The sequence below is a fragment of the Lingula anatina genome, chromosome 7 (assembly GCF_051362555.1).
Source record: "Lingula anatina isolate TDL-2025a chromosome 7, LinAna3.0, whole genome shotgun sequence".
NCBI classification, from domain to species: Eukaryota; Metazoa; Brachiopoda; class Lingulata; order Lingulida; family Lingulidae; genus Lingula; species Lingula anatina.
In genome coordinates this window covers 15,506,542-15,515,256 of record NC_141773.1, presented here as the reverse complement: position 1 = coordinate 15,515,256, position 8,715 = coordinate 15,506,542, and the positions used below count along the sequence as shown (strand labels likewise).

Sequence of the window (8,715 nt, the reverse complement as noted above, 5' to 3'; positions counted from 1 at the left end):
TGGAAAATGGTGAGCTGGAAATCCACCAATATATCACACATGTAGCACAGCGTATGCAAACGTTAACGCATGTTAACCAAAGAGTCAAGGGCAAAGAAAAATAAAATAGTCATAGATTTTAATATATATTCTCATATTTAGTATAGAAGATATTCTAAAAGGTGAAATCATTAGTATAATCCACTGCTTTGGCCAACTTATTGCACGGTTTGGCCTATTTGAACCAAAATGTAGTGACCCCTCAAGATAAGCTTAATTTGTCGCTAAATGGACCTCTAACTTGCCTATTAAAGACAAAAGGCCCTGTTCTTGTTGTTTCCCTTTTTTTAGAGAGAGAGAGAGAGACAAAGAGAGGTGTGTTTATTTTATCTCTGAAGGAGCAACTGTGAAAAAAAATTGACACGATTATTAGGGCTGCTGGTCACGTTTTAACGTCTATATAAAAGAGACAGCTAGTTACTCCTGGCGTGGATGGGATCGCCGCACGAGAGCCACTCAGTGCTTGAACATGCAGTGGGTCAGGCAGAATTGTTTGATTTTCTTCACTTTACTCTCACTGGTAAGTACGCATCAAACGTTTTTCCGCTTTTTAGGCAAAATTTATCGAATTACCTCCGCCCAAGGAGGTAATATTTCTGTTTGTTAGTAACTCTGTAGTTAGTTTGTCTGTCTACCAGTAGCATAACGCAAACATTTATTTACAGATTTTGATACGTTTTTTTATTGCGGTGAATCGGAATACATGTAGTTAAAGAAAGGTAGAATTGGATACGTTTTTATGTAGTCCGACGGAGTACTTTTTTAATATTCAATTCCCGGAAAACCCGGGCCCAAACGATAGCCTGATGCGGTGTAATTGACGATAATGCAAAACAACTCACCAGAACCTCTACTTCTATGCCTGAACGCAACTGCAGAAAACTCGCTGAAACGGAAGGGACGTAATGTACTTGGTAGACTCGTTTAACCGCCATGCTGCTTATGATATGAATGGTTTGGAAGCTTGTAGCGAGTCGTAATTCTCATCGTTTTGACTGAAACATGTTGAAGAGAGGCAATGGGCGCTATTGTGTGGCGCAGGGATGCAATAGTAGCTCTATTGACGAAGTTTTGCTTCATTGCTTTCGGGTAAAGAAACAGAAATTGAGAAGACAATGGATTAATTTTGTTCACGTGCCACGTAAAGATTTTGATGTGCCGTCAAAAACGATGCAGATAAGTGAGAAACATTTTGAGGCTTTGCGTTACCTAATAAAGTAACGACTATTGAAAAGCATGGAAAAAGAATAAGAAATAAAATGTAAAACTTTGCTAACAGAGGCTCGCATGCATAGGAAGAAATTCATCATACAAGGTATCAGATTGTACACCCAAACCCAATATAGAGGTGCATTTCACATGCTGAAGTGTAAAAAAAAAACTTGAATGAATTCAAAGTTGTATTCAGTTTTTTTAAAACATGTGTATAGAACAAAAATCCAAATTTAAATTCAAATTTTTATCTTACCATGCCTTTTACATTACGCAAAGAGCCCTAAATGGTTACACATGTTCCAAAAGAGTACGGTAACGGGTCCTTAAATAATGTGGAGCTGTTCATTAAGATCAATTGGTAAGTTACAGAAATACAAGATGTACTGCAATGTTTAGTTGTGCATCTTATGGATAATGTGTAATATACATGCGGGCTTAAATACCTGTGTTTTTCCATTCAGATCCACAAGGCATATCCGCTGGGTAACTGTACAGTCGTTGGAGGCGGGATAAGTAAGTAAATCAAGCTGATACAGATATTCACGTACCTCTTTTCACTGAAGACATGTTATGGTCTTGTTCCTTTTAATAAGACTTTTGCGGTTGATGTAATCATTATATATACACGTATATTGCCTGTTGAGTTTTTAATAGTCCTGATGCCCCACCTGTTTGCGTGTACTTTTAGTATTAGTTTTTGCAAACATTTTCCTGTCACGCCAGAACTACAGCGTGCAGTCTTGCTAAAGATGGAATATTGCAAGAGAATATAACATCTAAGATTTTAATTACTTCAAACTAAGATAAAATGTATCCTACAACCAGCTCAGTGCTTCATTTTAACCCCGATCAAGTTGAGATGGACCACTGTCATATTGTAGGGACGACCAAAATAAGGATTAGCAAATGGCACCATTTCTTGCATGTACACTTCAGTAGCTGGGTTAAAGAACGCCTGATTAGTTCGAGCTTCACCGGGAATAGAAACCCAAATTTGGACAGAACCACCACCATGGGTATTGGGAGGAGCATGAGTATAAATTTTGTTTCATCAGAAAACCAGACATGGCGCCAGTGACGCATTTCACGGCAATGGAGTTGTTGGGTCCTTTCCTAGCTATGATGGCTATGATATTTTGCACTGGGCTTCATATGCAATTAACAAATGTTTTTAATTACCAGAACCAGACATATGCCTGAAACTCCATGGGTCCTCTGCTGAGATTAGAACAATTTATTACTTTTCAGCTGTCCTCTATATACTTTTTCGTGGATTCGTGTGTGTTCTGTCAAAAAGACTTTAAGACCCCAGGCTATGCCATTAATGTACCCTGATTTTTTAATATTTTTTAGGCCTTGAGTAGAAGTATTTAAACCTGAAGTGTTGTGTTTGTTGAAGCATGGGGAATATTTTTAAGAGAATTAAACGTTACAATGGAAGTGAATGGTATTTTTTATAGTGGTTTGTAACCTAAACCTTCAATCCGCAGACGTAAGTTGCGAGTTTTTGTACAGTGCGTCGGAAAGCTCAGAATTGCACACAGTCAATTGTAGATATAAATGCATTTTGAGCAATAAGACGAATAAATCTTATGAATCTTATATTATTGTTATATATAGTGTTGTTGTTGTCTGCTGTCCCCGCGGTTTTAAGTAGGTCACCAGAAAATATCGCTCGATATCGCATGACTATGCAATGCCAGAGAGGGCTCCGTCAGTTAAAATCTCTTAAGAGATTTTAACAAAACGTTTAGGGAAAAAATTCTGGACTAACTTTGAATGCAGGAATGGGGTCGTCGACCAATGGTAAGTACGGGAAAATTGCCGTTTACCCCAGGAAAATCCAATTTTTGGCCAAAACGAAGAGTTATTATGACTTTAAGTGGCTCTGATGTCTGGCACGCCCACTGAAGTTGTTAGGGGGTAAATAACTATCGTTTGAGTGCAGTTTAACGAGAATCCCCACGGAAATAGGTCGATCCTGCTAGATCGATCTACGAAATCTATGGTAACAGGGTCTTACTCAGGAATTGTGCAAAGATTGCATAATTTATGAAGTCTGCGAGGTACATTGTAGGCCTATTGTATATTTCAATTGTAGCGTGCGAATATTACCTTGTGATTGGAAGCGGTTACACCATGGTATACGACAGGGACCGAGTGATGCCGGATTGCACCGACCAGAATGGGCGCCCCCTTGCGACCGGATGCGTAGCTTGTAAACTGACGGAAGGGGGCGACTGTGGCGGCGTTCCCAACAAGACTCAGATTTCATTTGGTATGTTAGGGCAAGCTTTGTTCTTCAGGATTAATTAAAAATCATACCTCATGTAGTGTGCATTGTAATAAGTTTTGTTGTATTACAACTTGGGGGTTGTGCGTGCGTCTCTTCCGGCACAGAATAGCTGAACTGTCAATGTACTTTGGGACAGCAGTGGAGAAAATCAAGTGTTTTTTACTGGCAATTTCACCCTTTGAAATGTAATCATTTTTTATTTTGAACAAATATGTTAGAGTACAGGCATAAATACCCCTTATTGTGATTATTGAATGTGTTACTGTTAGGTGTGCCAAAAACTATTGGCAGGATTCCAACTCAACATTTCCTATAGGATTGCATGCTATTTGTGATAGATACAATACGAGTCGCCGAGCTGTACGTGAAATATTACGAGTGTATTGGCGAGCCGCAGGCGAGACAATACACGAGTAATTTTCACGTACAGCTCGGCGACGAGTGTTGTATCTGGCTTAAACCACGGCCTCTGATTGGCTACTACACTAGTAGTGCAACAGACCGTGGAACGCACTCGTACATGACGTGCTTGTATGTCGCATACAGCACGGCCGAGTCTTTTGTTCTACGCACTAGCCGTGGTTTAACTATACATATGGTATCTTTTTTTGCCTGCCAGTCAGGTCGAGTTGCGTCACGCGCTTTCCCCATGTGCTTAACAGCATGGAAGATGCATGTCATCAGTAAAGTTTAAAGCAATCGTTGATTCCACTTATCTTCGTGCGCGACTGTTTAAAATGACCTTATTTCTTACATGACCTTTTGTATTATTTATCTATTAATATATACCACGTTTCTTTCTAGATGATGTCAATACAGGTGACGGAGTTTACCGTAGAATCTCGACTGTAAACGGGAAGCTCGTTGGTCCAATAATACGCGTGAGCACAAAACGTCTTACAGATTTACTTAACGAGCCCCCATCCGTGAATAAATTATATTTTATTTCATAAATAATATAAGTAGTGAAAATAACTTACTATTTCGACATTTAGTTCCCTTTGGTCATGAATTCATATATACCACAGTGATGTACAAGTTACGAGAAGAGACATGTAAAAGAACAATCAACATTCCATTCAAACAGATTTAAACTACTACTAGTCTGGTTTGTTCGAGGGTTAAATTCAGGTCAGCTGACCTGCGCGTTCAAACCACCCTTCAGGACACGGAGGGGTGGTTTAAATTAATAATCGTTTAATACATAAAATTCAGATCAATACACCTTAATTTCATTCTTCATTTTTCTTACCTATCCCAGGGAAAACTGGGGGCACAAATGGTTATCCATGTGACCAACAACATGATCCACGAATCGTTGACCATTCATTGGCATGGACAGTTCCAGCGCAACACCCCTTTCATGGACGGCGTTCCCATGATCACTCAATGTCCCATACATAGTGGCCAAACATTTACCTACAGGTTCAAGGCAGACCCGGCAGGTTAGTTTAATACGATGTCCTTCATGACAACCACTGCAACGATAAATAATACAGAAAGACTGATACTGAATTTGAATATTGAAACTGATCAATAAAGGCCTTTCGCTCTTTGCTCTTATTAATGGAATACCAGCTATTTTAATATTTATAATATTAAAATGCCTCTTGCGTGAATGAAATAACCTTAAAATTTGGTGGTTTGTATTTGTGTGAACCACATTTTCATGTATATCAGGGCATCTTCTCTGTTACAGGAACATTTTGGTACCACAGTCACACTCCCGGTTCACGATCAGACGGCGTTTTGGGTGCCCTTATCATCCACGAGGACAGCAGACCTCATGGTGAGAAGTATGGCGCCAAGCATGCTCCATCTATCGGCGAGGTTTCAAATAACGACCAACACGTAATTATTCTACAGGACTGGCAACACGAGGAGTTTGACAATCTTTTCTTGCAACATTTTGGTAACGGATGGTTTTGGCCAAACAATCCAATTTTTCCGGAACCAAGCGATCGACATAATTTCAGTTTAGGTCCAGATGGCGTTGCTGCTGTTGCAGTTCCTTACGTTTCGGCCCTTATTAACGGTAGGGGACGCTTTGAAAACCGCCTTTGGCACCAAGACAGGCCTGTAGAAAATAACGTTCCTTACGCCAGGTTCTACGTGGATCCTACTGCCCCTGATAACCGGTACAGATTCCGTATCGTAGGCGTTTCCATTGAGGGTCTCTGTCGACGCCCATTTGGTGACAGTGATAGCCACAGATGGATTTGACATTGAACCCATCCACAACGTTGAAAGTGTTTTGGTTACCCCGGGAGAACGGTATGATGTCGTAATCACAGCTAACAATCCGCTGAGAAGAAAGGCCTATTACATCCGCGCGTCACCCGATCTCAGCGATGCTGGCTATGCAACCGATCAACCATTTCAAGAGGTTAAAGCATTGCTGATATATGGACGAGAATCGGAATCGTATGTAGAACCGCCTACAGGCGTGCTTGATGTCCCACGTCCATGTGAAACCCACCCGACCTACAAATGCAGAATTGTTAATTGCCCTTATGCTTTTTTACCTCCTTCTTACAACGCCCAGTGCATTCATGTTGATCAGCTCATAAGGAAAGGCGAAGATGTCCCTGTCCCTGGACTGACGGCACTACCAGCGTCTAACAATTTCTGGTTCAACACGGCGTTCCTGCGTGCAGGTCCGAGCATAAGTGGCATTGCATTTGAACCGCCATCCTCCCCGCCTCTTTCGCAGAGAGATCTCTTGCCTAATTCAGTAACACCCTGTCCAGCCTCCTGTCGGTCTGCCACTAGCCTTCAGGGCTGTCGGTGCACCAATATTCTTACCCTGGATTACAACAAACCCTACCAGTTAATTTTCACCAATGTCGGCGCGGGCGGAGCAAACGGTACGTAGACCCTTTTCTGTAGTAAAAGAAATCAAGCAGTGTATTTTTTCGATCATAATCCCGCTTCCCAAAGTCGTCGCAAACTTTTGTTTGTATCTTTTCATTCTAAAGAAGTGATCGACATTTCGTATCTTAATTATAGTTACACGTACAGTTTCTATTTGAACCATCGTTGTTTTTGCATAAAAATGCAAAATTGCCTTTTGTCCAGTTCCGCAAGACAAGATTGTAAGTTGTTAACGATCTGTGAGTACTTTGAGAAAGTTGGTCCTGTACAATTTCCGTTGGGAAATAACCATATAAACTTATAGTATTGAAAAAAAAAACACAATCCTGTGAAATCATCGAAATAAAACTTGACATGCTGTGTATTGCCTGAATACCATCGCATCAGCCCTAAATTGTTTTCTATTAAAACCCCTTTTCCATCGCTCACGACGCTGTTTTATTTTTTAGAGGGCTCTCCTCATCCCATTCACGTTCACGGTCATAGTTTCCACGTGCTCAAGGTGGCCTTTGGCGAGTTACAGAGCAATGGGTTGTACCGCAGAGCAAACTCGGATCTCTGCTGCCCATGTCCGGACGATGAACAAGTGTGCTGCACGGAAGTAGACGATGGGTATAGTAGGGAATCTGAACATGCACATGCGTGAATTCGAAAAGAAAAAAAGCCTTTGAAAATATTTGAAAGTGATAAAAAAAGGGTTTAACGGGTTATTTTTTTGAACATCATTTCTACTCTTGGAAAGTTCTTGTACCTGGAGATAGAGTAAAACCGAGTTGAAAGTTGGTTGAAATCTTTTCTTCCTAGTCCAAAGAAATCATGTTTATTAGCACGACCATACGCATACACTTCTAAATTCCTTACTGATGTATTTGTGTTGATGCAAAGGGTCATCGGTCTTTAAGTAAATACTAAATACACAACTATGTACATCCTTTATTTCATTATGAGATTTCTTTCCAAACCAGCAATCGACATCTCACAACTTCTACAAATGGGACTGTACCATGTCACAGTCCTCGTTTTGTAAACGACGAGTGGAACAGAGACCCGAACAAGATCTCCGGACTCAACAGAGAGAACCCTGTACGTAAGGATTCCGTCATAGTGCCATCAGGGGGTTACGCGGTCATCCGCATCACATCTGATAACCCGGGTAAATAATTTTATAAAGCGTGTCTGTCCCCATAAGCAAATTTGGTTTTTCTAAAGAGACCAATTGCAATTTGTTTGTTTGTTTGGAATCAGTCGTTTAATAAAGGATTAAAACGCCATGACATTGATAAACGCATTAAATCTCCATATAAACGTAAACTATTCTGTTTTACCATCTTTACACAAGGCCAATTTCGCCGAATGAGGGAACGACTTCTCCCTAACACGTGCTATAAACACTAGTAATCTGGTGCCATTATTTCAGGTTGGTGGTTCGTCCACTGTCACGTCGAGTTGCATTCTGTGGCCGGTATGGCCTTCGTCATTAACGAAGCACCAGAGAGACAGCCGCTCCTGATCAAACCACCAGGGTTTCCACAATGTGGCGATTTCACGTGGACGTCACAGGATTTCCACCGGGCAGTCAACGCCTTTGTCACTCCGGAGGTTTCTCTACGTGCTCGTCGTTTTGGTCGACCAAACTATCATTACGTTTACTGAGTAATATCCATCTATAGCATTCGACTTCCTTCACTGGTATTCCATTTTTGATTTATGTGAGCAGAATTAAGTGGGCTTATATATGGTTCCCAATGGATTTCAAAACACGAAATAAAAGCTAATAAATAACTTGTACGAGTATATTGCGCTACATTTGTGAGAGAAATAAACTGAATTGCAGTACTGCATATCTATGCTCTTACAGTAAAAAAGAATCAAATATCACGATTAAGATTTTGGCGTTAGTAAATGTCTTGTGAAAAATAAAACCGTGGTCTTGATAGAGGGTATATAGACCTTAACGCTTCAGGTTGAATGTGGCCTTCCACCCACATTGCTGCTTTCAAAGTGTTAAAAAAAATGTATCTCTCAAGATAAATACCTTGAAATTATTATAATTATATTATCTTAAATGTTTGTTTTAAGATGACGTTAACAAATATCATGAAATTCCGAATTAGTATGCGCTCTGCTGCGGTACAGGCCTACGGATTAATTTTTTATAATTCAAAAGATCACCGGTTGAGAGGGCAATATGATCAAGTGCAGAGAGAGAAAATCAATGTTTCCCTATTCACTTCTAGAGGTCCCTTTAACTGTTACAAAGTTAATTAAAAGTCATTCGTCCAATTTTGTTA

General features: G+C 40.3%; 1 pseudogene across 1 annotated transcript; it reads left to right on the top strand.

The window, feature by feature from the left end:
* Positions 1 to 222: 222 nt before the first annotated feature.
* On the top strand, positions 223 to 8,265 carry LOC106165918 (uncharacterized; annotated as a pseudogene). The gene is made up of 9 exons (XR_015335603.1): positions 223 to 559; positions 1,716 to 1,767; positions 3,356 to 3,532; positions 4,355 to 4,431; positions 4,812 to 4,995; positions 5,250 to 6,417; positions 6,874 to 7,036; positions 7,390 to 7,577; positions 7,842 to 8,265. The product of XR_015335603.1 is annotated as an uncharacterized LOC106165918 (transcript).
* The last annotated feature ends 450 nt before the right edge of the window (positions 8,266 to 8,715 follow it).